The 27,190-nt window shown below is 44.3% G+C and overlaps 1 protein-coding gene across 12 annotated transcripts in view; it reads left to right on the top strand.

Annotated features, from left to right (window-relative positions):
* The window catches only part of COL26A1 (collagen type XXVI alpha 1 chain), a 187,168-nt gene that overhangs the window by 48,511 nt on the left and 111,467 nt on the right, over positions 1-27,190 (top strand). The window lies entirely within an intron of this gene.

Consider the following 27,190-nt stretch of genomic DNA (forward strand, 5'->3'; position numbering starts at 1 on the left):
CTGTGGGTTTGGACAGGTGTGAGCGATTACAGCGCAGTGGTGCTGCTGGTGTAAAGGAGAGAATCCAGCTCCCTCCCGCTGTGCCAGATCTGTCTCAGCAGAGTTCAGTGGAAATAAAAAGCCAACATAAGCTTGTTTGAGAAAGGCAGCAGTGATCTCGCAGGAGCAGGGCTGTGGAACGAGGTGACAATTTTACACGGCCGGCTTTCAAGGTGGAACTGTGCATTTGGGCTCAGATACGGGCTGCGGAGTGCAAGCAGAAAGCCAGTAGCAAGCTCGCACTTTCATGTAGGAGCTCTTTTTTAGCTTTTATTTTTTACTTTTTCCCCTCCATAAAACATCTGGAGCTACTGACAGTCCCATATTCTTGAAAGAAAGAAAAAAGAGCCCTTTCTAGTAGAGCAGAGTTGTGCCACTTTACTTTCTAGCAGCAATATTGATTCTAGTGGATGTCCAGAGGCAGCAGTTTTAAAATCAAAGTACTTAACTTGATCCTTATACAAGTCCTTAATGGTAGTGTCACCTGGAACTCTAAGTAGAAGAGGATGAAAAGACTTCTTTAGGGCCTTTTGGCAGTACTAGTTGGTACATTTGGCAACCTGTTGCAAAGCGTTTTGTACTCGTTCCTTTCTGCACTCTCTCCCACTGTGAATGGTGAGAGGGTAGGGTGCTTACATCAGTGTGGGTCTTACTGCAAACAGCAGACAAAAACCAGAGCTAGACAAACAATACAAGAACAGTGCAATTGTGAAGCTGCAGCAAATTAGCGGGGTAGAGTCTCAAAATATTGTCACGTTTTGGGTATCAATTAGATTTCATCTCAATATTTCATTTGTGCAGCTGGAGCTTTTGAAGTTGTTGTGAGGTAGATACGATTAAAGGCAGATTGGGCCTTCATTATTTTTGACTTGTGTTCTTGCTGTGTAGCAAATGCTCTGATTTTCTGACAGCCACTGTCTCCACTGTCAACAGAATGGCAACCACAATGGCTTTGCACTTCTGCGTCGAGATGCTGCCTATTTCCAGAGACAGAAAGGAGACTTTTGCTTTTCCAATGCTCTCTGAAGTAGAAAGGTTGCATCTTTGTGAACAGGGCAGCTTAAGCCAGGAGATAACGGACTGATCAAGCACAGAGTAGTTTGGGGAGCTGTATGTGCGTGGGCACAGCTATGGGGTCCCTTTGGACTGGCGGTGCCTTTTGCAGCTTGAGGCATCCCAGCCATTGCCTCCTGCTTTAATCGCCAGGGAGCGGGGCTGATGCTTCATCCTTTTTTGTCCTGTTTTGTAACAGTATCTTTGGGGGAGCCACTGTAGCCTATCTGGAAGATGGATTATTTTTACTAGCTGTCTTTTTAGGAGGCCTTCATTGCCCTTTTTCTTTGTTTTACTTCATTTAGCATTTTATGGAGGAAGATAAGGTGGTGGGAGGACAAAGCAAGGAAACAGTCAAAGAACTTGCAATCACTCAAACGCTGTAGTGCAGATATTTCCAAACGTGACAGTACAGTGGGGATGGCCAGCCCCAGATGATGGCAGACTCCTGATGTGACTGGTTTGCTGTAACACACCCACAATAAGAAATCTCTCCTTCCCTGGTAACAGACTGCATGCCAATAGAGTAAGCTGTTAAATGCAATTTGAGTACTACAAAGTGTCCTGACCCTTAGCTAATAAGTTTAGCTCGAGAAAGTAACCACTTAGCTGTCACCAGCTGGCAGGCACCTATGTTAATGCTGAAGGTTGCACATTGTTTAGATTTACATTATCTTGGGAATTTAATTCTTGCACTGGAGCTGAAGAAGAGCATCATCTGGAGGAAGCCCAGCCCTGAGAGTGGGTGGAGATTTTGCTGCTCAGTGGGCTATTAATTTAGAAGCAGCCATCCCCACCTTGGTAATCTGCTTTCTTTTTAAAGCCAACATTGTTCAGGGCTCTCCCCCTGTCCCTTTGCTGCTGCCTTCTCACCCAAGGGTATGTCAACATCTGAAAGGTTTCTAGTTCTTTTGCTGTTTTTGTAGAGCTGTGACCAGCTAGTTTTGACTAACTCATCGCTTGTACCAGGACTTTCTGAAGGGTTTATTTCAACTGTTTTGGACAGAGAAAGACTTGATGCAAACAAGCCTGGTGAATTTAACTGTCAGTAGATGCTAATTTTTATTTTTCAGTTTTCCTTTTTTTTGTTTTGTTTTGTTTAAACTGGAGCCCAAGCCTAGGACAGGAAATGAATCCACTGAGCCACCCAGTCTGCTGACTGCTGATATAAAGAACATATGGACGAGGGCAGTGCAGAGGTGAAGTGGTTTAGCTATTGCAATCATGCATCAAGCTGATTGATTTGAATCCAAGATGATGCTGACATTTCAACTCAGCCTTTTTTCTATATGGCTGAAAGTTCAAAGGCAAGTGTAATCTCTTGGGAGAGGAAAAGTGTCCCTAAGAAGTTCAGGGGCTCAGCAAAGCCTTAGAGCTCTCCAGCTAGGCAATATCTTATTTTACTTTATGAATATCTCATAGATTTCTTTCTTGATTGTTTGCATTGCTTGAGTTTGGGATAGTAGCCAGTATCCTATTTACCCCAGAAGTAGATTGATGGGAGACAGCTTAGCTATTTGGGCAAGAAGCAGCTCCAGACTAACCTTGGCACCTCTAAAGTGATTCCATTAGGACTCCAAGCTTTTATTTTGATGTTTCTTTTTTGTTTGTGGGTTCAGTATGTGGTGTTTTATTTTTCTTTTTTTGGTAAAACACCATAGGAATACAAGGAGGATAGGAAATTTGAGCAGTCTTGTTCAAGTAATGTTTTAATTTGAGAATTTACTCCCTCCCACACCTCTTCCAGTTCTTGGATTTCTTAATCTACTTTTTAATTAAAACTATTGTTTGTATCTTATCCTGATATTTTCCAAACCTGTTAATTTCCCATGGGCTTACAGTTTTCAAAGCAGCATAAGAAAATAGGACCTTTCCTCTTGGTATGAGAGAGCACAAAATCCTTCTGCTGCCTGTTCAGAAAGTTTTTTGGATTCAGGAGGAGAAATGTGGAACAAAACTGCTGGGAAAATCTTAGGCTAGCAAACGCAGTTATAACAAAATTTGATGAGACTGTGAGACTTAAAGCTTTTAGAGCACTTTCATGGGCTTTCAAACTTTTAGGTCTTTAATTTTAACATTGAGTGCAGCGTTGGTGGGACCTCATTACTCAGGTCTTAGTTTGCTCCCTGTGGACTGTTAAACACAGACCTGTCAGTCTGTGAAAGCACAACATGGTGACTGTGGAGTAACACTGACCATCACCGTAGTTCTGTTCAGGAGCTGAGCTTGTGAGTTTTGTCTGTTCCAGTACATCAGTTCCTTCCTGTTTCTCCCTCTTGGTTGTAGCCACCACCATTTGGAAGTGACGGAGTCTGTCTATTGCTGCCATAAAGCAAAAACTTTATTTGAATGGGGAAATCTTCCAGATAGCATAGTGCTATCTGGTTAGCAGGGCAGTTAATGCTGCAAATGCATTGCAAACTGAGGCTGCTTCCTTTCAAGTCTGGATCTAGCACGTATCCTTGCACGTGTGTAGTTCTCTGGTGGAGAATGGCTTTAATTTCTTTAGTGAAATGTGTCTGAAAGAAAGGTCTCAATATGAGAGAAAAATGTGTTTCCTTGTAGTAAACCTACTTCTGGAAATACCTTTTCATTTGGAAGTTTGATGTTTGTTAGCTATGTTTGCTCTGTGAATGTTCTGACTACATTCAACCTGCACTTCCTAATAATGATCTAATTAATAAAGAGGTAAGTAGGTAGTAAAATGTGGTAACTAACTCTGTAGACTTATCTTCAAATATTTTTTTTGTGGAAAAAAACATCAAAACACGTTGATCATCCTTGATGGAATTGCTGATGCATCAAGGTGGCTTTCTGAGGAATGGTATTTGCGTACCTACGGTACACTGGGGCTGGATAATATCTACTAATATTTTCCTCAATAGCATATATTTCCTACTCCTCCATATAATATACCTCCAGATGCTTGTGTTCCTGGCTTCCTCTTCAGTATAATGCAGAAGGGCCACCAGAAGTCTCCTGGCTGTGCAGTGTGTCACCCGATTCTGATCCACTCCCATGCCTGCTGACCATGCAGCAACCTCTGGCTGCAGGCAGAACATGTGTCACCCTTGATCAAATTTTCTGAGGAGTTCCTGGAGTGTGTGGTCACAGTTGGAAGAATATGCAGCCTGCTGAGAGAGCTTTCTGGCATCAGTGCTGTGTGACTACTTAAACAATTTCTAAATGTTCATCTTCTCTTTCGATATACAGTCAAAAATAAAATAAAATAAAATCCCTGACAGATTTCCAAAGACATTGACACTGCATTCCAGCATCTGAGTCGTTTAATGTTTTTTGGACCTTTTTAATCTGAATGGGGAGAATTTTATTCAGCACCTAATGTCAAAATATTTGGAGTGCTAAATATCTACAGATGTTATTTTAACATAATTAGAAAAGCTGTATGCCGTACTGTTGCGTTGTCCCATTTTTTAGCTCCCATCAAATTACTGTGGTGTGGAAAGAATCTTTTTATTATTTTTTTTAGTTTGATAAGTTATTTGCTTGCTTTCTCAAACATGACGGATATTTTCTGTTCCTCTTAGCACTATGTATTTCTTAACTCACAAATGACAGACATCTATTTATACCTAATGGTTTCCTATTCATTTCTTCTACTTCTAATCAGGAGTGAATGTAACCCTACCATGGATAGGGCTAGTACGGGACCAGGCTGCGAGGCTCTTTCTTCCCTGCCTGGATCCTTTCTCACTGTGCTGGCAGGTTTCAGCTAATTTTTGTCTAAAAAGAGACAAGCATGTGGGGCTTCTTTACCAACTTCTGCTTGCCCGTGGGTGCAGGTATGACTAATAGGCTTGTTCTCTAGGGACAGGTGGGTGCAGTGGGAGAAAGTTTAGGACTTCCTGACTGGAGCAATTTGAACAGCCAGCAGAGCAGAAGCATGGAGACTTTGGGTCCTGTATGGTTTTTTTTCGTTTGTTTTTTGTGACCAAAGATTCAGTGATAGTGGACTTAAAATCCTTTAAGAAATGTAGTTAGATTTGTATAAACAGTCATAAACACATCTCTAGTTGATCAGTTACCCATTGTAACTTTTATACCTGGATAAGCTTTTGAATTACTTAGGAATGAAACTTGAGGCCTGATTTCTGAAGAGTCCATGCAAGGTCTGGATAGTGTTGTCTTCATTGTAATTTCCTTCTTCAATCCTATGTGTTTTAGGATACAGTACTTTCTCCACGAGATGTTCCTTTTTTCTTTTCCATTTTCTTTTTAAATATTCCATCTTCATAAGCCACAGATTTCAGGATGATCTATCTGCCTTGGAGACCAGTCTATAGAGGTTATCCTAATGTAAGTGTTGTGCAAAACGTGCTCCTGCCGTTTTGGAGAAGTCTGAGGTTTAAAACGTATGAGCATGCTAACGAGGGCATTGAGAGCTTGGGGAGATGTCCCACCTGGCATATTTGCCGCTTCTGCAGGTGGTGGGCTCTGTGTAAGGGCTGGGTCCTTTGACTGCCAGTACCCAAATCTGGAGACATCTTCTGATGGCTGTTACTTCTTGCAACCTGCCTTCCTTCCCATCCCCCTCCAGTGGGATGTGTTGATGTCATTGGCTCATTAATAGAGGAAGGATGAGCATTTTTGTGTAAACAGAGCAGGTTTTTGCTATTGTTCAGAGCCAGGTGAAAAAAGCCAGAAGGCTGTGGGACTTAGCTAAGCCATCACTTCTGTCCAGGACAAGGAGACTTTGGACTGATGTGGAGCGTGCTGGGAAGTTCACGATGTTGCTGCCAGTGTTGTCCTCCTTTTGGAAAAGAGGAGGCCACGACATGTAATGCTGTCAGTCCCGTGAATGTGGTGAGTACAAAAATCATAAAAACATTATCCCCCCGAATCTCCACCCTGTTTCTCTCGGTTGCAGAAATTCCTGTCCGAGGTGGTGGAGGAAGGGTGGGGTGTGTTTACAGCAGCGGTTTTTGTAGCACACACCACGCTACCCGTCGCATATGGAAGTGCTAAAAGAGAGGAATGGTTCCTAATTGGTGTCCACTGTTTGTTTTGATGCCTTTCAAGTAAAAAGTAGATAACAATGAAGGAGAATTAAAACCACCCGCTGAAACAGTATCTGAGCTTCTTTGCTGCTGCAATAACATGTTTGTTTTTATCAGGAATGGGAAATGAGGCTTAGGCCGTCAATATGAAGTGCCTACAGTTGGAAGGGGTGGCAACAAAGAACAGGATCTTCTTTCAGTGACTTTCCACAACTTTTGCCCATTTAACCAGCTGGTTTGTGTTGCACTCAAAAATTAAACACTTAAGAAATTACAGCTCCCTCCCCACTGCTTTTCAAGAGAATAGTTATGAAATGTGTGGACTTAATGCTGCTGTCAGAGTGTTGAATGGGATGGCTCCTTGAGGAAGCACTTGTTGGATTTCTTCCAAGAGAATACTTGAGGGGCCAAGTAACGCCTGACATGCAGAGTGCCATCTCTTTTCTTACAAGTCCAGTAACTCACTTACCTCTCGTTACCCTGCATGTGAGATTAAGGGGGAGATGAGGGGAATGGTCCTGTTTTTTATCCCTGTATGTAAGCTTCACCTCTAGGTGTGACTGTGTTCAGTGTCGTGCTGCCATCTCTTACTTCTGTCTTGTCAAGTACCGCAGGACAAATGAGAACATGTTTTGCACCAGAGTTTTTGGATTCCTGTGCAAAGCTGTTCTAATATTGAGCTGTCACTGTGTGTGAGTGACGGAGGAGTATCTCATGCTGCTGAGGTTAAAGACATGAGAGTAAGGGAAATTCCTCGAGACAAGAGGGGGCTTCGTTGCCAGGATTCCACAGACGGCAGATGGATGGGACATATTAGATCATCCACTGTGTCCTCTCAAGGCCAATGTACTCTTTTCATGTTTTCTAGTAACTTTAAACAAAGCCGTTGGCAATGCGAGCGGTTCGCATGTGTAAATGGTCAGAAGGGTACAGGTGTTGCACTACAGAGCAGAAAGCCTTAAGCAAGCTGGACTGGAGCTGGTCTTTGGGGATCTTGCTGTTTCTACCTTAGGGATTCTTTTTTTTTTTTTTTTTTTTTTTTTTAAAGTAGGTTTTTCACTAAATGAATTAAAGCAATCGGTACAATAGCGTTTGTGTCTTTTCTGTGGTAACTATTTTCAGTTCTCAGTTGTTTGAAAACATCGAGATACTGGTGAGTGTGTGCAAGTGTGGCACCTGAGCAGGTTTAGCCTCATCCACACAAACCTTCAGGCAGAAGACATTTAAAGGGGACCTGAATTGTTGCAGGTATTTTGGGATGCTTTGCTATGCAAGCAACACCATGTTTTTGTAATGCAAGTTAAATATTTGAAACTAGTTTTTAAAGTGTGTTTTTTTTTTTTTTTTCTTTCTTTTTTTTTTTTTTTTTTTTCCCTTTTTCATGCCTCTGATTGTTTAACTCTTTGAACCGAATGGCATGGTGAAGTTTCTGGTTTAGGACATGTTTTCTGTTGGTGGGCCACCTGTATTGTAGTCCCTTGAGAAGCTGATACTTCTGCTCTTCTGGTTTCAGTTGAGCCACTTGTTTCATTGACAGATATAAATAAAATATATCTTTTTCCGGGGGTAGCTCTCAAAGGACATTGGGAGCTCCTGAACACAATTTGGCCGTCTACCAGATTCACTCTTTCTCAAAGGGAGCCATGCTGAAAATTATTTTCTTCTGAGAGTCCTCAGAAGATGAATCAGGTATTACTTTCTGCCCCATCCTCAAAGCTGTACTATCTGCAACTTGAGAGAAAGGGATATATTGTGTGTATGCCTTAGAAACCTAATCCAAGAGGTTGATGATTGCATCAGGCCTGGTACAGGAGACTTGTGAGTGTGCTGTGGTAATTGGGAAGGAATTACCTTCTGAAAGAGATGTATATAGGGGCTAAGCGCTGTGTTTCTGCAGTAGAGCTTATAGTTTTAAGAGCTCTTCTAAACAGGGACGTTGCAGCAAGTTTTGTGTGACAGCACGCATCCGATCTGGTGCTCTCTCCAAGAGGTTGAACTCCGTGGACCTGCCCAGCATTTCTGCCTTCCTGCTGCGGTTCTGGGCATGTGTTAAGCTGGTGTTCTGCACTACCAAGGTGTAAGACCTGACAGCGAGAGAAGCATTTTGACCTAGTGGTTTGCTTGGAGTTTTAGGTATCACCTAACAGTGATGATTAAAAGCTACAACGTATAGGTGTCTGGTGCCTTGAAATATGTTTTTACAAATACATCTCTACACATTGCTGGAGAGGATATACTGCTGTCATTTAGTGGGGATTCAGGGGGAAAAAATCAAGATTCTGTTCTGCCAGTCCTACAAGCTAAAACTGTAACATGTCAGCCACAGGAGGTTTTGTATTTGGCTCCTCAGTCACAAAAGTCATAATGAAAGATGGCCTTTTGTTGGAAAAGTTAATGAACTGGGGGTCTGGCTGAACAAGGAGGCAGGCAGACCCATTTAGAAGCCAGGACCTTGTAGCTCCTTCCAGCAGCCTGGAGCATCTTGTTTTATCTGCAGTGGTATGTGTGATGAGTGAGAAGTTTCACCAGGTGTCACCTCACATAAAGGCTGCACATGTAGCACCTTATGACAAAGTTCATGAACAGTGGAAATTCGCTTGCAGAAGTGGGACTTGCAGCTGGAAATGGGATTGCAAGCCCAGGAATAGGAACAGAGATGAATTTGCCAGAAAAGTTTGGGGTTGCATGATTTTATCTTTTCTGTAAGACTTTGAAGTGAAAGCAAGAGGTAGGCATCGCCGTCCCATGTTGCTGAATCCCAGGCTGTACTCTTTGCTCAAGACCTTGTTAATGAAAGGGGAACCAAAGATGTCCATCTGAAGAATAACTTCTAGTAGACTTGAATTTCAATTTACTACTAAAAAGTGTGAGACAAAAGCTTGCTCATTGCATGTCATTCCAAGGTAATGTCTTCTCTCTGTGAGCTAGTTAGCAGCATAAAAGCAGCAAAGCTAGTGCAGCTCCATCTGGGAAGCTACGGGAATGTGTGTTGGATGGAGTGACTTCAATATACACAGCTCACTCAGAAGAAACTGCAGTGTAATTGGTAACAGTTCAGACTGTGTCAGTTTGGGTGGAGGTGTCAAATGGGACTGTTCTCAGTCCGGTGTGGTTTGATATTTCATTTAAAAGTTGGTGTGAGGAATGGAGAGAACCTCTAATCAGTTCTGTGTGTTACAGGCTGAGCAGTACCAGGAACATGCGGTAGACTAGGATTAAAATGCGCAGTCAAACCTTGATCATAAGCTGTGGAGTTGAGCAAAAATCCATACAGTGAGATTCAGTCAAGGACAGTCACAAAGGCAGGAATAATGAATTCACAAATTCTGAATGGATGGAGACTTGGAAGACAGCAGGATCCCAGATGTAGAAGAAGGTGAAATAAAGCTCTGCTGTCAACTCGAGAGAAGAAATGCCATGCTGGAGCCTGGTGCTACTAGTGCTCTGACTACATGTAACGCTTACAACTAAGGCATCCACGAAGCCACCTGACACACAGCATTTAAAATGTTAGGTATGCTATGGACCAGGGGTATCTGCACATGTCAGCGTTCCTCAGAGGGGTCAGGTTTCAGCGCTTACAATAACTCCAGCCTTGTGAACGCTCAATTAGTTAGAAAGTTGGTCCTAATTGGTGTTGCACTATAAATACTGCAAGAGGCCTGTTGCATTTGTAAAGGAAAGTATTTGGTTAGGAAAGGAGTATGCCCTTCCTAGTTAATGTTTGAAGGTGCCATACTGTTAAATAACTGGGTAGCTTTAATTACCAGCTAGAGGTGTTGGTAGGGGCATATCACATATGAAACTAAAAATAGCATCAGAACAAATCAGCTTACTTAGAAGTAGCCCTTCCTGGCTACCAATTATATTAACTTTTGTCTTTTTTTTTTTTTTCTCCCCAAAAACTGGACAAGAAGTAGGCATAGACTTGTTCTAATGACTGCATGCACATGATTATGAACAGTAGGAAACATTTAATCAGTTCCCTAATGAGCGTAGCATTGCTGGACATCCTGGTCGTCACTGCAGCACAAGGAGCACTTGTTGTATGTGTTTGCTGAAACTTTGCAGTTTTTAAATAAATGAAAACTCCAGAGTAAGTGAAGGCTGGGTAGAGCTTGCTGCTGAACTTTCTGAAGACATCAGCTCTGCTTCTACATACCCTAAAACTAGTTTTCAAACATCATTTAAAGGACTTCATCAGAATGCTTGAATGTGTAAAACCCCCGTTTGGAAAGGTCATACTTGGTTCCTCAACACCAGAGCAGGAAAGACATTAAGGAATGGCATTGCAAAAATCCCATATGATGAAGTTCATTAAAGACTGTGGTAATTTCTTTTTTTTTTTTTTCTGGACTCTTAATAACATGCTTCTTGCCCGGCCTCCTGATTTGTCTCTTTGGATAATGCATCCAAATCCACAAGTAACATGCAAGTTTGCATTTCATTTTGAGCCCAGCAGGCATACGGCAATGAGGTTACAAGACCTTTCCAAGTGAGCCTGGAGGGACTTGTTGGCTACAGTTTGGATTTTTGGCAAGCAGCTTGCTCCAGCTCTTTTCTGTAATAAAGTCAGGGTTCAGTCCCCGGCCTCTTACAGATACCGAGCACTGTTGCGTGTCTCTGGATAATCAGTCACTGGAAAGGCACAGATGTTTCAAGATGCGTAGCAATGGGTGCAGCCTATAGGAAAGGCAACATCAGGGTCATACTACAGATGCAACCACATCTTACATGTGTTCATTCTTGACAGGAAAAATTCTTATAACACTTGCGGTTTTCTCGTTGCTAGTACCATCAAATGAATAATGCAAAAATTAATTATGCTCGTGACTTTTACTTGTTGTTCACCCAATGCCACGGGTGGCTGCTGCCTCTACCGAAGGCAGATCTGACAGAAGAGCATTACGGTAATGAGCAGGGTGCGGGATTGCCCACGGCACTGACTGGCATTCATCTGGAGAGCAATGCTGAGAAACTCAGCAGGATTAGAAGAAATATGGGGCTTGAAGAGGTCCTAGTCTTTACCTGGTTGTGGAGATACCAAGGGAAGGTTGAAGAAATTCCTGATTTTTTTTTTCTTTTCCTGTAAATGTAACGAGGAATGTATTCATATAGACACAAGCAGAAAAGAAGAATACAGAGCCAGTAACTGAGGATTTAAAATTCAGTGGCTTTTTGTTTGTAAATGGAAACTTCTGTGGCAGTAATAGCCAAGCTGTCCTTCATGGGTATCCTCTACAGAAAGTGCAGGGGCCTTTGCTGATTACTGGGTAGTCCTTCGTTTTACAAACCTTGGGGAATGCTGATCCTGGCCAGCCTGCTCATGGCAATGGGATCTTAACTGGGCTGTTTCCTGCTGCCAGTGATGGTGCCAAATGTGGCTTCCTAGGTCAAGTGCCAGAGCTTCTGTCAGAGGTGGCAGGCCTTGTTCTCCTGCAAAAGTGTGTCTACAGCCCAAGCTGTAGAAACTGCTGTGGTACCAGTGGGATGCTGATGGAAATTGGGAAGTATCTTGATTAATTAGTACTTCTCCAGTGGCCAGTTTGGGTGACAGATACAAACCTGTTGCTGTTGTCAGCCAGTGTTGTTTTTTAACTTAAATAGTGTAGGTTCGTGCTTAAACAACCAAGGTTCTGGTTTTCTCTTTACTGGTGGTGAGAGTCGTTAAATCCATATGGCTCCCACCGCTTGTGTAGCGATGGCTCCAAACGCTGCAGCTAGTTGTATTGCTGCAGGGCTTTGCACTGTAAAACATTACAGCCCATTATATAGGGGGAACAAGCTAGTCCTAAACTTGGCTTATTTGATCTTTTCAAACTTACCCTCAAGTGATTAAGCAAACAGTGGCTTTTCCAGCAAGCTCCAGTTCTGTTATCTGCTAAGTGCATCTCCCACTGTGGTTTCACAGAGATGCCTTGAACGTGGTCCTTTCACTGTGTGCTGGGTAGTCCTTGTGGAAACATAAATAAGTTATGTCTACTGCATCTCGACTGGGTGAGATGGAGAGGGTGGATATTGGTTTGTCTAACATAAGCACCAAGATTCTTGTTTTTTTTTTTAATAGCACTCATACAGCAAGACAGCAGCTTTTTATTAGCTACACAGGAAAATAAACCATTCTTCTTACCATGTGAGTAGTTCATACATAGTTTGATGTGTATGTGAAGAGGTATTATTCTTGCCCTGTGCTTGTCCTAGGGAAGCAGGATGCCTACTAGCGGTAGTAACTAGGAAGATAACCTTAAAAGTCTACGGTCTTTACGGAACTGTGTAAGTAACAAGATCCTTCATGCATGTAAAGGGTAATCTGAATGAAGATTTAGATGTCTCTTAATGTGCAGTGGCAGATTTTCTTCCAAAATGAGTGCCCCTTGACATTCAGCACTGGTCTCCCAGACCTGGACAAATGTGAATAGTGTCAACTCTGGAATATGAAACTTGGTTGCGGAATATGATTTGTGCTAGAAGCCTGTCTGTAAGCTTTGAACTTTGTTGATTTAAGCATGAGAGAAAGAGTTAAAGTAAGTTTCACTCTTCTAACTCACTGAAAGCTGATAAGAGGAAGAAGACCACTCTCCTGAAGTGTATCAAAAGAAGATGATCAATCCTTCAGCCTTGGAGTTGTGATGATCCTGGAGTGAGTGAGTATCTCTCTTTCGATCCATGTGGTTTTGTATCTTGCTTATTCCTTAAATTTCAAATCGGCAGAAGCTCAGATCTTTACCTGGCTTTTTATGGCAGCTTGTGGAACTGTCAACGTGAATACACTCTGGTAAAGTTAAGTCAGCCTTTGGTCACTGCAAGCTGAAATGATTTGAAAACCTGTGTAACCTATTGACCAAACCTGGGCTGATGTTCAACATCTTTAACAAAAACTGGAGCCAGAACAGCCCTGCTGACTTCAGATTTTCATTATAAGCCACCTGTAGACCCTAATGTACACTCAGGTTGGGACAGGAAGGATTTAATGGGTCAGCTGCACCATTTGGGCGGGGATGTGCCTGCTCGCTTGGAATCCTGTGAGCAATGGTGTTCTCACCACTGTTCTCTACTTATCTATCTCTGAAAAGCCATGGCTGCTTTCTCCTTTTCAGCACTGCTCAAGAGCATCAGGTATCTCAGGGCAGCCATTACCAGTGCCTGTCAATATTTTCCTTTGCTCTCCAGCTCTTGCCATGGCCCTAAGCAGCGTGGCACGGTGTGGGCTACTCCTTGCTCTGCACGTGCCTCATGTTGCGATGGTGTATGGGGTTTGTAGGTCCAGGTGTGAGTCCATGCTGTGCAGATGACTTAAAAGGTGCCTGGACCATGGGAGCCACGTGCCTTGCTCTGGCACAGATTCTTGTGTGACCTGGCATCAGATCCACATAGATTGATCCAGGCAGGGATGTGATAGCTCTGCATTTGCATGAGCTAGCTGAGTAGAAGCTATCTTCAGTCTGGGTACTGTAATCAACCTCTTATTTAGTCCTGTTAGTACAGTACCACAAGCTCTCTCCTGTTTGCTATTAGCTGAAGAGTTTCCCTGTTCCTGAGTGGGTCTTAGAAGAGCTAAATCTTTGACCTTATTTTGATACCTCCAGGGCTATAATTTGTCTTATCATTGAGATAACAGGGAAAGGAATGGTGTGTTGTAACCTTCATGCATCTTTCACTCTTATGAATATTCATGTTTGTGTTTTCAAAAACAAACAAAAAATCATATGTGCCATACTTGTATGTTTTGAGATGCATATTCTGGACTGAGTTCCACTTATTGGACACCCCGCATCTACAGGTGCATGATGCTTCATTTTTCTCATCTCGTTAGGACCTTTGGGCTGCCTTGGATGTGACAGCATCCTGAGTGCTCTGATTCTGGCTCCTGCTCCTCCTTGGCAGGCTCTGACACCTAGCATGTCTGTGCTTACTATGACAGTTTAAAAAATAAATAAAACCAGGACCAAAATGACATTTAGCATTCAGGTTAGGCTGTTTTCCCTGCATTCTACTGTTTAAATTCCACTTTACTGATGCAATATAGGACGCTTCAGGCCACTCTCTCCAGGGCAGTGATTGCAGCTCCTCATGTGACTCGAGTCCCTTGGCCAGCAGCCCTTATCACCGTGGGGCTCGCTGCTGATCCGTGTAAGCTGTGCTGTGGTTCCAGCCCTCGTAGCCTCAGGATTTGTGTCTCAGTAGTGAGATTGCGCCGGTATTTGTCGTTATCCCACCTGAGACCCCCCGACTTATTTCCCTGCGTTGAAATGACTGGTTTATCCTGTGGGCATACAGCAGGGTCTGGTGTGCCTGGAGCCATCCATCTCCCTAGGCAGGCAGTAGATGTTTATATTGCCCTTGCTTATCTGGCTGTCCTTCGCTCTTTTAATACGAACCATACCAAATAAAGCTGCCTGAGAATTGAAGATTATCTATGGTATTCGTCACTTTTAGGAAGGGGAGTTGGTTTAACGTTGGCTTTTAGCATTTGATAGGCCTTGTCTTCTTGACAGAAAACAACAGACTAAAATGATTACCAGGAACAGCTGCTTAGAAGGGGCTTTGGATATTTTTTCCTCTTTTGCTGACCTGAACCACGGCAATTATAAGTTCTGGTTATTGTAAACTTACCACAGAACACAAGGCATACCTTAAAATGATGTCATGTCTAGACACACAATTCAGGTATAAATTATGGAGAGAAAGTAGCTTGTTCAGTGGTTAAACTGTAAAAATTTAACAAGATATTTCTGTGTCTCTAGCCTTCACTCTTGCATACGTATTTCTTTACCTCTTACCAGGAGAATTCTGTGACTGCCTCTTAATTTTTTTGTGTTGGGAGATGGAATTTCCTCCCTGTTCTCCATTTCATTTCCTATTTCTGCCTCTCTGGGTCTCGGGGGAAGCAGTGTAGCCATCTACCTAGAGCAGAGAACTAGAGAGGAAGACTCGTGGGTCCAGTCATGACTCAGCCAAGGTCACACAAGGGGTGATATATGGCAGCCTTTTCAAAATCAAGCTCACTATTTTGGATAGATTTGTTTTATGGGGTGGTGGAGGAAAGAGAGGAACTCCACTGTGGTGCCCAGATAGTTGATTTGCAGAAGTATTCACTGTTTCTAGCCTCAGCAACTGATGTCACTGGTAGCATTGCCTGGGCCTTGTATTTAAGAATAAGTTGGGCTGTATTTACAGCAGACTTGCCTATTTGGTTATGCAAGTTGAACTTCTGTTTAGAGTATCACGAGCTCTGCACGTGAATGGTGGAGTGTAGATAAGATGTTCTGGGCAATCCTTAGCTGGGGGCTAAGGCCTTGCAAGCCCAGGGGATGGCTCTTGCAGGTGCTGCACAGGAAAGCACGTGCAGAAGTCCCATGTCCCGTCCACCGTCAGTTATTTGGGCAGAATTCCAGTGACTTCACGGGGAGTCTTCCCATGTTAAAAAAGGCTTAGCTTAGTCTATTAGCTTAAATTTTAATATATATTTCCCCACACTTGGCCTGCACTTAATTTCATGATGGGATTGGAATTGCTGGCTTACCACTTGGTGTAATCTATACCCTTTGGGCACCTGCTATGAAATGCAGACTCTGGAGATGGAAGAGGCCTGTTGGGCTAAGCAGCCAGTACAGGACTATTCTCTGTAGCATATTCTGTTGTGCTTTTCCTGGCCTAATTACACAGTCCTCAAGTGAAGGAATTTGGCAAGAGCATTCTTCCTTTTTAACTGGTCTTTGGGCTCAAGTTCTCTTGGTAAGCCGTGTCAGTCATCTCCATTATGGCAGGCTGCTGTCTAGAGATTCTTTTCTCTCTCCACGTAGATAGCAGTTGGAGATTTTGCTCACAGGTCCAAATCCTATGCCTGCTCTTGCTTGAAGCACACCTCACTCTCCCCAGGGAGCTGCTCCGCCATCTGCGCGTCCCCCTGAGGGTAAGGCTTCTGCTTCAGGCCGGTAGCTGTGTCTGGATCTCTGTTATCGTACCTGGGCCTCTCACGATCTTTCTTCTCCCATAATCACATTAGTTCATTTCCTGGAAGCTGTCTGCACTGCAGCTCTCTGGAGATGATTTCTAATGCTCGGCGAGCAGAGGTGGCGGTTGGTGGTATAGAGCTTGTTCTCTGCGTGCTGCCATAGAGACAGGTTTAGATGTATATCGAAGACCAGTTTTACCCTGTTTTCAGTGCATGCAGCAACACTCTGGTTTCCAAGGGGGTGTACATGTGTGCATCTCGTTAACATGATGTGTCCCCGTTTGCTGCAAAGGAGAGACTTCTTTGGCATCTACAAGCTTAGGTGGACGAGCCATAAGCCTCAGGGCACTCCCACTTGCCTGTCTTTTGGATAGCACGCACACACAGTGATCAAGTCAACCTCCCTACCTTCCCTAAATGTCAGATCTCTTCTGGAACTTTCCTGTCCTGGCCTGATGTTTGCGATCAGAAAGTCTCAATTTGCCTGGGGTCTCTTTGCTTTTCTGCTTCTCGGAATCACATCAAGACTTGTTTTTGTTTGGCTGTATTTATATAAATTGCTTTTTTCTGGCCTCTTTGCCTCTCCCAGAAGGGATTCACCTTTTTACTGCATTAACTGCTTTTCTGCATTTGCAGCCAGCTGTGTTGTTGTCTGCAAAGGTGAATTTTGCATGTGACTTGCAAGGCACCCGATGTCCTTAGTGGTTAATGCAGCGTGCAGTTAGGTGACAAGCCTTGTGGTACTTCTGAATGAACTGCACCACAAACGGTTATAACATCTTCAGAGATCAATAAACAAGATGATTGTGCACAGCGAGCCCATGAAGTAGATGCTTCCACCAAAACACTTTGGTGTATTAGGAGTACTCAAGGAATTAAAACTTCCAGACTCTGCACCCTTCCAACAGATTACACAGGCTGAGGTGGCCTCAGGGCCCTCTTTCAGTTTTAATGGAGTGATTGTTTTTCTACATAGACTTTTTTTTTTTTTTTTTTTTTTTTTTTAGCTATTAAACTAGGAGGAGAGTGTTAATACAGCTCTAAATACTCTGTCAGCCAAAGTTTGTCCTCGCTCACACTTCTAGGATATCCACTTGTTCTGTCCCAGCTTTCCCATGTTCGTAGCTTTTTGGAGGTGCTTTTTCCTGTGTGAGACTCTTGACCAGTTCAAGTGCAAGCAGATGGAAAGCAGCAGAGATCCAGCTCTATAGCAGCACCCTGGCCAGGGTCTTCATTCACATGAAGTAATTGGCGCTTAGGGACAGGGCTACAGCCAGAACTGTGTAGCATGGGGCAGGATGCAATAGATTCCTCCATGTGTTGTCCCCCCTGCTGTCCCTACGCCTTTTACTTTTTTTTTTTCTATTTTTTTTCCCACCACACCTTCCCTTTCATCCCATCTTTCCAATTCTGCAGCCTGGTTTCATGTTCCTGTTTGCCCAGGTAGAGTTTGCTCCCTTTCCAGGAATATAGGGATATGTCCCTCTGGGGCAGATCCAAGGGCAGAAAGCTGAGACTAGGCTGGCACTGGTCACCTCCCTAGGCTGATGGGGACAGGGAGTGGAGGCAGGCGTTGTACAGGAGCTGGAAGAGGTGTATGGAGAAAGGCTGCTTCAGGCAAGAGTCTTCTTGCCACCCTGTTCTATCTTTTCTAGGAAGCATACTGCAGCAGAGGAACGGTTTCTTTGGATAAAGGATTCTGAACCTGCTGTAAAAGCCATCCTCTGTTGTTCCTGGTGTCTCCTTCAAATGCCTGCAAGACAGAAGCAAACCTTCTGAGCCTTACCTAGCAGAGGATGTGGTAGTGCAGCCTTTAGGCTGCCTGTCCCATCAGTGTGAGAATCCTGACTAGTGGCCCCGTTGTGAGCTCATGAATCAACCATCGCCTCATGAATAAGGCTGCCAGCAGAGACTTGTCCCTCTGCTGACCACGTGCCAACAAGGAGAGGCGTTCGGTGAGACCACCACGTGTGCTTCTCACGTGCAATTAGTGTCACGTACATCCTTCAGTGTCAGCGTGCGCCTCCTTCCAACAAGTTTCAGAACATGGAAGTTTGCAAACCCTGTTGCCCCAGGGAAAATTAACTTGCTCCAAAGCACTGCAAGTGCTTGCTTCCTGCAAGTGATGTAGGAAGCAAAATTTCAGATTGTTCTGGGACGTTGAGTTGTGTGGAAGCTGGAGAGCTTTCCTACTTCTGCTCCATGTGGAGTAACTTAGTTTTTTCAGCACCTTAAGGGCATTGACGTACATCCAGGGAAGGGAAAGTGGGAGAAATGCAAAAAATGAAAATGGGAACCAGAGCTATTTAGCCAGAGACCATGGCCTGGAATGAGATTCTCTTTGGCCTCATTTTTCAGTAGGATTTTTATGGGAAAAGGAAGCAATATGATCTCTGGGGAGAACACACCTATTCTGCAACCTTCTGTTCAGAGATGGCGTTTAGTTGTGTGTGCACAGATAACCTCTTAAGATAGGAAGTTCTGCTTCACATCAATAAGACCTTAACCTCATCTCTGTCAACATCTTCACTAGGAGTTCTGCATGGAGGGTTGTGTTTAATTTTAGTAGAAATAGTCTCTTTCAGGGGGAAAAAAAAGGAAGCTGTGGGGAAAAGTAAAGCTGTAAATGGAGCATAGCATAAAACCCATAGTGATGCTGACCTTAAGGAGATGGTTGGATTGATTGACACAGAACAGTGACTTCTGTTGGTATAAAATGGTAAATATACGTAGAAAAATGTATACAGATATGTGGATACACTTGTTTTTCTTGTGTTTTTGCTTAGAGATTTTCACGTTCTTTATTTGTATGATAACTGATGACCCGTGTTGGCATTTTGAGCCATGTAACCATGTGGCTCTATAGGGCAGTCCTGTTCCCCAAACAGTGCATTTAGCCGTACCATAAGCCAGGCTATGAGCGGTGGGAACAGACCCTATCACATTTTTTCATAATCTCCATCTGAGCTCTGAAGTGCAGCTTTGAGTGACTGGTGACAGATCAGCACTAAGGTTGGAAGCAAATGCAAATTATTTCAGAGAAAATCTTTTTTACAGAGCAAGCCTCTGCTGGCTGGGGAGGAAGGATCAGATATATTCACCTAGGTTTTCTCATCTAGCCAGCTTTGCATTCCTTTCTCTGCTTCACTTTTACTCTTCTGTTTCTTCTCTTTTCTTCCCCCCTCCCCCTGACCCATTGTTCCTGTTCCCTTACATTGGTTAAGGCACAGCCTGGGTCAGGAACAGGCAAACCATGCAGTTTTGGGGTGGTGGTGCTGATGTGGGCTCCCAGTTCCCAGCCTCAGCTGCTTTTCTCTGCCCAGTCTTTGCTGGCTCTCAGCAGCTCCCACTGGTGCCATCGTTCCCAGCTGCTTCTGGGTACCAGTAAGATGTCCCTGTCTGTAGGGTCAGGTATGCCAAACTCCTCCACTTGTACCCTACACCTGTTTGTTCCCTTCCGGACCATTAATAGGGAATGATCAGAGGGAACTGGAGGTGACTTTATCCTCCTGGGATTGTGACCCCTCGGAGCTCAGGTGCTGCGGGCAGGCTCGTGTCCTGCCATGCTGCAGGAGAGCAGAGGTGCCTGGAGAAGCCTCTTCTGCAGCTGGCACTAGATGGACTTTCACCTGCACTGCGAGGGCGGTTGGCTAAGCATCACCATCATTTTCAGCACCTCCCTCCAGGTTTCCAGAAGTGCAGATCTGCTCTCCTGTGCTTGTCCACTGAGGCTGAAGGAAGGTGAGCAAGCGGTTGTAGCTGTCCTAGTGGTCTGGAGGCTCTGCCTCTACCTCTTCTCCAGCTGCTCCTTGTGGAAAGGAATGGGAGGGCGAACGAGCAGTATCTGCTGTCCTGTGCCTCAGCCACCTGAGGAAGGCATCTTCTGTGCATGCTTTCTGCAGCTGCCTTCCCTGGAGGGCTTTATGTAAATGCAGGAGGCCTGCTGGCTTGTGAGGGGGAAAGTGATACTTTGGAAGTTGTGAGGCTCTACGATTTAACCCTTTAGCTTCTAGAGATCAGAAGCAGACTCCCCTTCAACAAGCCAAGTAGTCCTAACTTCCAAAATCTCCTGCAGCTGAGCTGCAAGGCAACCCCTGTCCTTCGCAGCATCCTTCAGATCCTGATGTGCAGGAGGGAGATCAGCAGGGACCAAGGCAGCAGGAGGAGGAGGTGAGAGCAAGGGCCCGAGCTCTGCAAAGGGAAGCTCTGGGAGGGGCTCGTTGCCCTCCCCACCTTTCCTAAAGCTCAGCGGCACTCATGGAGCTGGAATGGGGGCTGCATTTATCAAATTCCTGTCTGCAACAGCAATGCAGTTGTTTTAGATTAGTGTACAAATAGACATTAGTGTAATACATCTGTTGTTAATCCACATCTTGGTAGAAAAGAGATGCCAACACATCATTTATTAGCCACGTCGATCCTATAATGTCCTTTCTTTTGTCTTTTGAGTATGTAATAGGTTCCAGGATGTCTTTTATTTCATTGTATACCACATTTCCTCTTGTCTAACTTAGCAGGACATAATGCGTTCCAGGATGTAATTTATGCCATTTTGGAACTGGACACCACACAACGTATCCTGAACTTTTCTGAAAATGTTCTGTGCTCTGGTTGTCATGCTCTGCACACAGGTTAGTCTCTGCAGATTTGATGCGTAGAAAAAGCACGAAGACTTATAGGAAGAAAAACAACTTATTTGTAGTTCAAGGTGAGCTACAGGATCATTAGGAGCTCTGGATGCTGGTACAGCAGGCTGCATCTCTTACACCCTTGGTTTATTTAGGAAACCTGACAGAAGTAGTGGCCCACTGTATGAGCCTATCCTTGAGTGCTTATGTAAGATGACACTCATAGTTCTCAGGAAATATGTTGAGAAGTAGCTGTCACTGATGCACCTCTCCTTTTCCATGGAAATAGAGGGCTGCTGCTGGAGCCTCTTTATCTGATTGTACCAAAACTCTGTGCCAGCCCTAAGTGAAAGAATGAAAACCCCTTAACTGGCTTTTTCCTGTTTGGTGATATTAATGGGCTTTGAGCAGCAGATGACATTCACAGGTGATGAGGGAAGCAGGGACACAAAGCTTGTTGAAAGCTGGGGAGGTTGGCGGTATTTTTTGATTGCGGTATGATTGTGTGGGGAGGAATTGGCAGTGGCTACTTGCCTGATAGCTTCAGCAGGAGTCTATTCCTTTTGCTTCTCTCTCAGCCATGTTTTTAAAATCCCACCCAGAATGATGGCAGCCCAGTCCTACATACCCTCAGCGCTGCGTTATCCAAATGTCAGCTTCGGCCTGTGCCAAGTGTGAACTGTGCAGTGAGGTAGGATGTTACAACCGTAGCCTGGCCCAGCTTCTGCAGGGAGCAAGGAACACCCTGAGCATGGCCTTCGAGTTTTAGGATAGACCAACTGTGGTGCTAAACCTGTGGAAATGTTTTAAAGAGAAAGTATCTTGGCAAAAAATTGTTTTTCCTCCTCTTTCTTTTATTCATCACAGGATCTCACAGGAGACAACTTACCTTGTGGTGTCCCAGCTTCCCTGTGTTGTACCCCATTCTGTCTGGTTTGTGTCTGGTTTTGGAGGCATTGATCTTGAGGCTTGAGAAGTGGAGGCGAGTAATGACAGCATTAGCTGGAGCCCCGAGCTTCTTGCTTTATCAGTACTTTTTCTTTAGTATGTGCTGGTTTGAAGCACGCGAATAGTACAGGGAGTTTGGGAATGTGTTGCCAGGGTAACCAAGATGTAAGACCAGAGGGAATAATGTTAATAAAATAAATTGCTGACTTGGAGCAGCCTGATAACTCAGACGGGTGAGTTCTTAGGCTTGACATCATGTTTTGCTCCTTTCCTCCCACTCTGCCCCCCATCAGTTGCCTCTCACTTGCAGGCACGCTCATTCATAGGGTTGTAGTTCAGTTAGATCCAATACAGTGTCATGCAGTTAACACACAGGTCTCTTGTGCCAGGACCTCTTCTTTCCAGAGAAATGAATATTAAAAAAATTAAAAAGGAAAACTGTTGTAGAAATGACAAGCTCTTACCCATCTCCAAACAGCTCAGCACCTTTCTTCTGTAAGAAGAGATAGAGGGGAATATGAAAGAGCAAACAACAGAGACGCCAGTAAAGCAATTAATTTTCTTGTTAAGGCATAGGAAATACTGGAGGATAAGAAGGAGGAGAGAAAGCAGAGTTATCTGCATTGTGAATAACGGCATTGCGTCTGTGTTGTGCTATACATGCAGAACAGGGTCTCCAACCCAAAAACACTACCATCTGCTTTAATTAAAAGATCACAAAAATGTAGGGAGGTTTCCCCTTTCCTTTCAAAGCAACTGATCCCAGCCCCTTCCAAAAATTCATCCTCCCTGGCACTTATCCTGCAGGCTGGTGCCTGCGGCAGGTAGATGCTGCTGAGGGCCTAGGTGGCCGCCCTTTTGTCCTGCTATGACAAACAGCTTGAGATCTTTTGGAGGAGGGTGAGTGCCTGTACCAGAGGAGGCAGGAAAAGCAAGCTCCCACATGTTTTATGTGCTGTATGGGTTGGGACAGCGAGGGGTACCGTGCCTCCAAAGCCTTGCCTTTGGTTAGCAAACAGGCATCAGCTGAAGATACTGATGGAAAACCAGTTTCTTAATCTAGTTTGTATTTTCTTCCCTTGGAACAGAAAGGGTAAATTTCTGAACACTGTAGGCTGCTTTGTTCCCATGAAATTATCCCTCCCGACCTTTTTCTACTAGATCAAGCCAACTTTGTGCAGTACTACTGATAATTTAATGTGGTACACCTGGTGTAGGCTTGTGCGCCCTTCCGCTCTGTATGTGTGTAGCTGTTGTCCCAAACTTTTAGCTTCTGAATTCATTGGCCTTCGTGGGATCCAGACAGAACTGGCGTATGGTTCACATCCAGCCCTTTGTCCGTCAGGTGGCTGTCCTTCCTCTCAGATCATCTTTAGAGAACCACACTCTGGTTTGGCAGCTTATAAGAGCCAAGTGAACCGCTGCCTGGGCTGTATGTGCTCCTTTCTGTGGGCAGAAGATTGCAGTTGTTTATTGCCCTTCCAGAGTGTTATGTGGCTCTGCATGCCTTCATGTGGTGTAGGACTCTAGCTCTAACAAGCTTGGCTGGAATAATCATTTCTTTCTTGGCAAATACCTCCTGTGATCCGGAGCTGTGTGGTGAGACCAAGGAGATCTCTGTCCTTGCTCTCAGTGGCAGTGCTGGGCGCTGGGCACTCCACTACATCCCTCTCTGTCAGTACAGAAGCAGATATCTGTGATGTGGGAAGGGAGAAAAATGCTTTTATTTTGGTTACAGAGTCCCAAATTCAATGAAAGTTAAAATGTGCCATTCCCATGTTGATCTCTGGGCTGGTCAGAAACGATGTTGCTGGTGACGTGACTTCCAAGAGCACTGTAGGATGCAGGAAATATGCTAAGAAGTGTGTATAATAAACCATAGTAGGCAGCAGATGGTATGGAGTTGTACGGGGAAGTGCAGCATGCAGTGGGGAGCAGGATATGCGTGTTGGGAAGCAACCAAGGCTGCAGCCTCTTAAAATGCCTTGAACATTGCTTTTCCTGTTGTACTTTCTCAGCTGAAGTTGGTACACTTTCAGCTACTCTTGCTTGCACATCCTATGATCCAGCGTGTTATATTTGGCTCGCTGCTACCCCTGAAGCCCCAGGAACTGCTCTGAATTGGTACCAGTGGAGCTAAGGTCAGACATGAAGAAGATATGAAACTTGGCAAGTAGTGTGGGCAGGAATTGGAGTTGGGGAGGCTGGGCATGACCGCAGATCTGGGCACTTCTGCCGTGCTGGATATCCAGGCTATATCCCGGCAGAGGGGAGGTTTAAAGGGGGTTAGGAGAGAGGAGAAGTCATGGAGTGATGCAGTGTTTTGGCACCACTGAGTTATTTTGCTTAATAGCTTAGAGATGATTTAATCTCAGATAATTAAATTGAAGGTGTCATTTCAAAAGATAACAATGTCTGTGTGAGCTCTGTTGGGCTTGGCATAAGGCTCCGCTTGTTTTGTAGGGATTGAGGGATTTTCTTGTGTGGAGCATGGGGGAGGAAAGGCAGGGCTAGTTTGATGGTATTTATTTCCACCCTTCCTTGCTATAAAATATACTGACATAATGCAGAGCAAGGAAGCAGCCCCCATGACCTCGAGAGGGTGAGAGCGAAATACTCCCCTGGACTCGACTGGAGCTTCTGACAACGAGACCTCTCGGATCGAGCTCTGTCTCCATGCATTCACTCCTGCGAGCTGCCAAGGAAGAGGAATCGAGCTGAGAACCGGCCTGGGGGACAGGAATATGGGCGTGCAGCCCTGGGGTCCCATGACACCACTTATTGCAGCTGGGAAGGCATCCTGTCCTAGCTGATGTGCGCTGAGTTGTGCCCTGTGCCCTGCTCAGCAGAGGGCTCGTGCAGTAATGCCCTGGTAGCAGATTTTCTCCCCCTTCGAATGCTGTATCATTAGTAATATTTTCCCTAGTTGCTGGATGCTGCATTTGGTGTTTTTGGCCTCCACGCTCTGCTACCACCAGTTTAGCACCAGCTGTGTGACCCTGGAGGAGGAAAGGCTCCGTGCAATATGTGCCTGCATTATTAATTTTTTTTCCTTACTTTTGCTCAGTTCCAATGTGAAAGGAAAAGTCAGGCCTGGGCACTTCAGTGGTGTGGCTTCTGATTTACACCAATTTATGTAGAAGTTGGCAGGGATTTTTTTTTCTTACTGGCAGGAGGAACGAGGGGACTTGGGACCGCCTTCTGGTGAATTACTTAGAAAAACAGCCAACATTTAAAATTACAGGTTTGGAATTGAACTGTATATTCCAGTGAAGTAAAAGATCTATGAATAATATGTCTTTAGGCTGAAATATAATTTGTTTGTATGTTTTATGCAGTAGAGAGGAAACAGGATATAATTCCTATTAGTAACATATATTTTCCCCAAGCAGGGAAACAGCTGTCCAGTGGAAAATTTGTGTTTGCTCCATAAACGTTAACTTTTTTTTAATGGCATATGGAGCTTTAATCTGTCTTAGTTCAGCTGATTTGAAAAATTACTTTGGGACTGCATGTCCTGCAGAGCGCAGCTCATCTTTTCAGGGTGAGCATCTCATCAGTTGCAATGGATTTAATGCGAGATTCATAAATCAAGGGCAAGTTTGTCTGTTTGTTCTGATTAGCATCTTGAGAATCATCAAATAGGACTTAAAAATGCTGTTCGTACCTTTCCGAACAGCTCAAACCTGACCCAACTGCTCTGTGACTTGGACAAGTCTGGTTAAACAAGAGGAGCTCTTTTTACAAGGCGCTTTCTGTGTTTCTCATGTCCCATTGGACCCAGTGTACACAGCAGGTTTGATTTTATGGGGGGGTAAGTCGTGATTTTGTTCGTGGCAACAGAAGGCTGAGTGAACTGGATTAATTTATGGGATTCACTTCTGTTTGAGACTAATTGCCATGGGTCCCGTGCACAGGAAGGTCTTCAGCACAGATCTTCTGGTGCTGTTTGGTGCCTGCCTTTACAGCAAGCAGAGGCTGCTGCTGCTGCTGAGGAGTTTGGTGTTTGTCCAATTTTCTTATTACATGTCTCCTCACTAAGACAGCGATGCTATTGTGGCTGCAATGGCTCATCTCACAGCACGTACCCACAGGGGACAAAGGATTACCTAAAACCATTTACTTTAGAATTACTCCACTTTACCACGGAGTTGTATCTTGTGTTTATATTCACTTTGTCTGCTTTTGGAGGCTGTATGCATGTAATCTGATTTCAGAGAAGTTACATTGGCATAAAACTAGTGCATTTCCTGGGTGAACTGGGACTCTCACAATATTCTTGTAGGAACAAGTCCTGAAAAGGTCAGGGCTTAATGGTCTTTTCAGGACTTGGTTGCTCACTTGACCTGCATGAGAAGGAGCAGAGCTAGGGATTGAACATGGTCATGGGAAGAAAAACACCCTGCCAAGTACTGTTTTGTGTTTAAGATGCATGTCCAAGAGCCAAAGTGAAAGCGATTTGTTTTCCCTAATGGAGGTAGGCAGTGCCAGTTTCAGATGCCCTTGGGTGCCTGAGATGACTGCAGAGGGTATGATCCAGTGGCTGGTTGATGTCATCTAGGGACATCACGTCTTTCTGGAGCAACTGGAGGCCAGTTCAGGCCTCAAAGCTCAACAGTAGAAGCCTGTGTGTATTGTAGGTGGTTGGATGGCACGCTTGGGTGTTTATCTTCCAGCTGAATATAAAAGCTAAAATTGGACCAAATTCATGAACAGCATAGGTGGATTAGAGGGTGTATTACCCCCTTCGAGGTACCTTGCTTCCTACTTGGCAGACCCGTGGTGCTGCATGTGGTGATGGAGCACAGGCTTGCTTTGGGGCACTGTGGCCTCCAGCACCATCTCTTCCCTCAGCTCCACGCCTCAGAAGCACCAAGGTTGGATAACGTGGGGTAGGCACTGCACCCCAAATCAGGGAGGGATGGCAGGGAGCTGGGGAACGTGGGCTGGTACGCAGTGGTCAGGACAGGAGTGAGCCGGGTGTGCCAGGCACCTCTGCTAACCCTGCAGAAATGCCTCCTGATGCACAGAAGCGCAAGCGAGAGTCATTTAGCAGTGTTGTGTTGGCAGTGGGACAGGGAGAGGACTGAAAGACTTCAAACCACACTAATGATTTTTAGGGTGGGGAGGAAAGCTTGTTTCCCTTGTTTAGCACATTTTTGGTGGAAACGGGTGGTCTGGTTTAAAATTCAGTTTAGAGAAATTCTGATTTTAACTCAGATTTCGTGTTTGATTCCTTTGTGTACATATGAGAATTAAGGATTTTTACACATATTTAGGCAACTTTTATTTAGCCTGCAGTCTTTAGAGTTAATGTAATTTTTTTTCCCCATTCTCTCCCCCTTAGGACTGAAAATAACAATATTGATGTATTTGAAATCATAACTATTGAATTTTATAAGAAGCCTTGTCTACATAATCTGCATTAATTGAAGATATGAGTTTGAAGAGAATTGCATAAACACTTATTCAGAATTTAATCAACCTTAATTTGATTTTCTTTGGAACTAACTAAAACGGAATGACGGCCACTTAACTGGAAAAAAGAT

Source organism: Aythya ferina, assembly GCF_964211825.1.
Source record: "Aythya ferina genome assembly, chromosome: 19".
In the NCBI taxonomy this organism is placed as follows: Eukaryota; Metazoa; Chordata; class Aves; order Anseriformes; family Anatidae; genus Aythya; species Aythya ferina.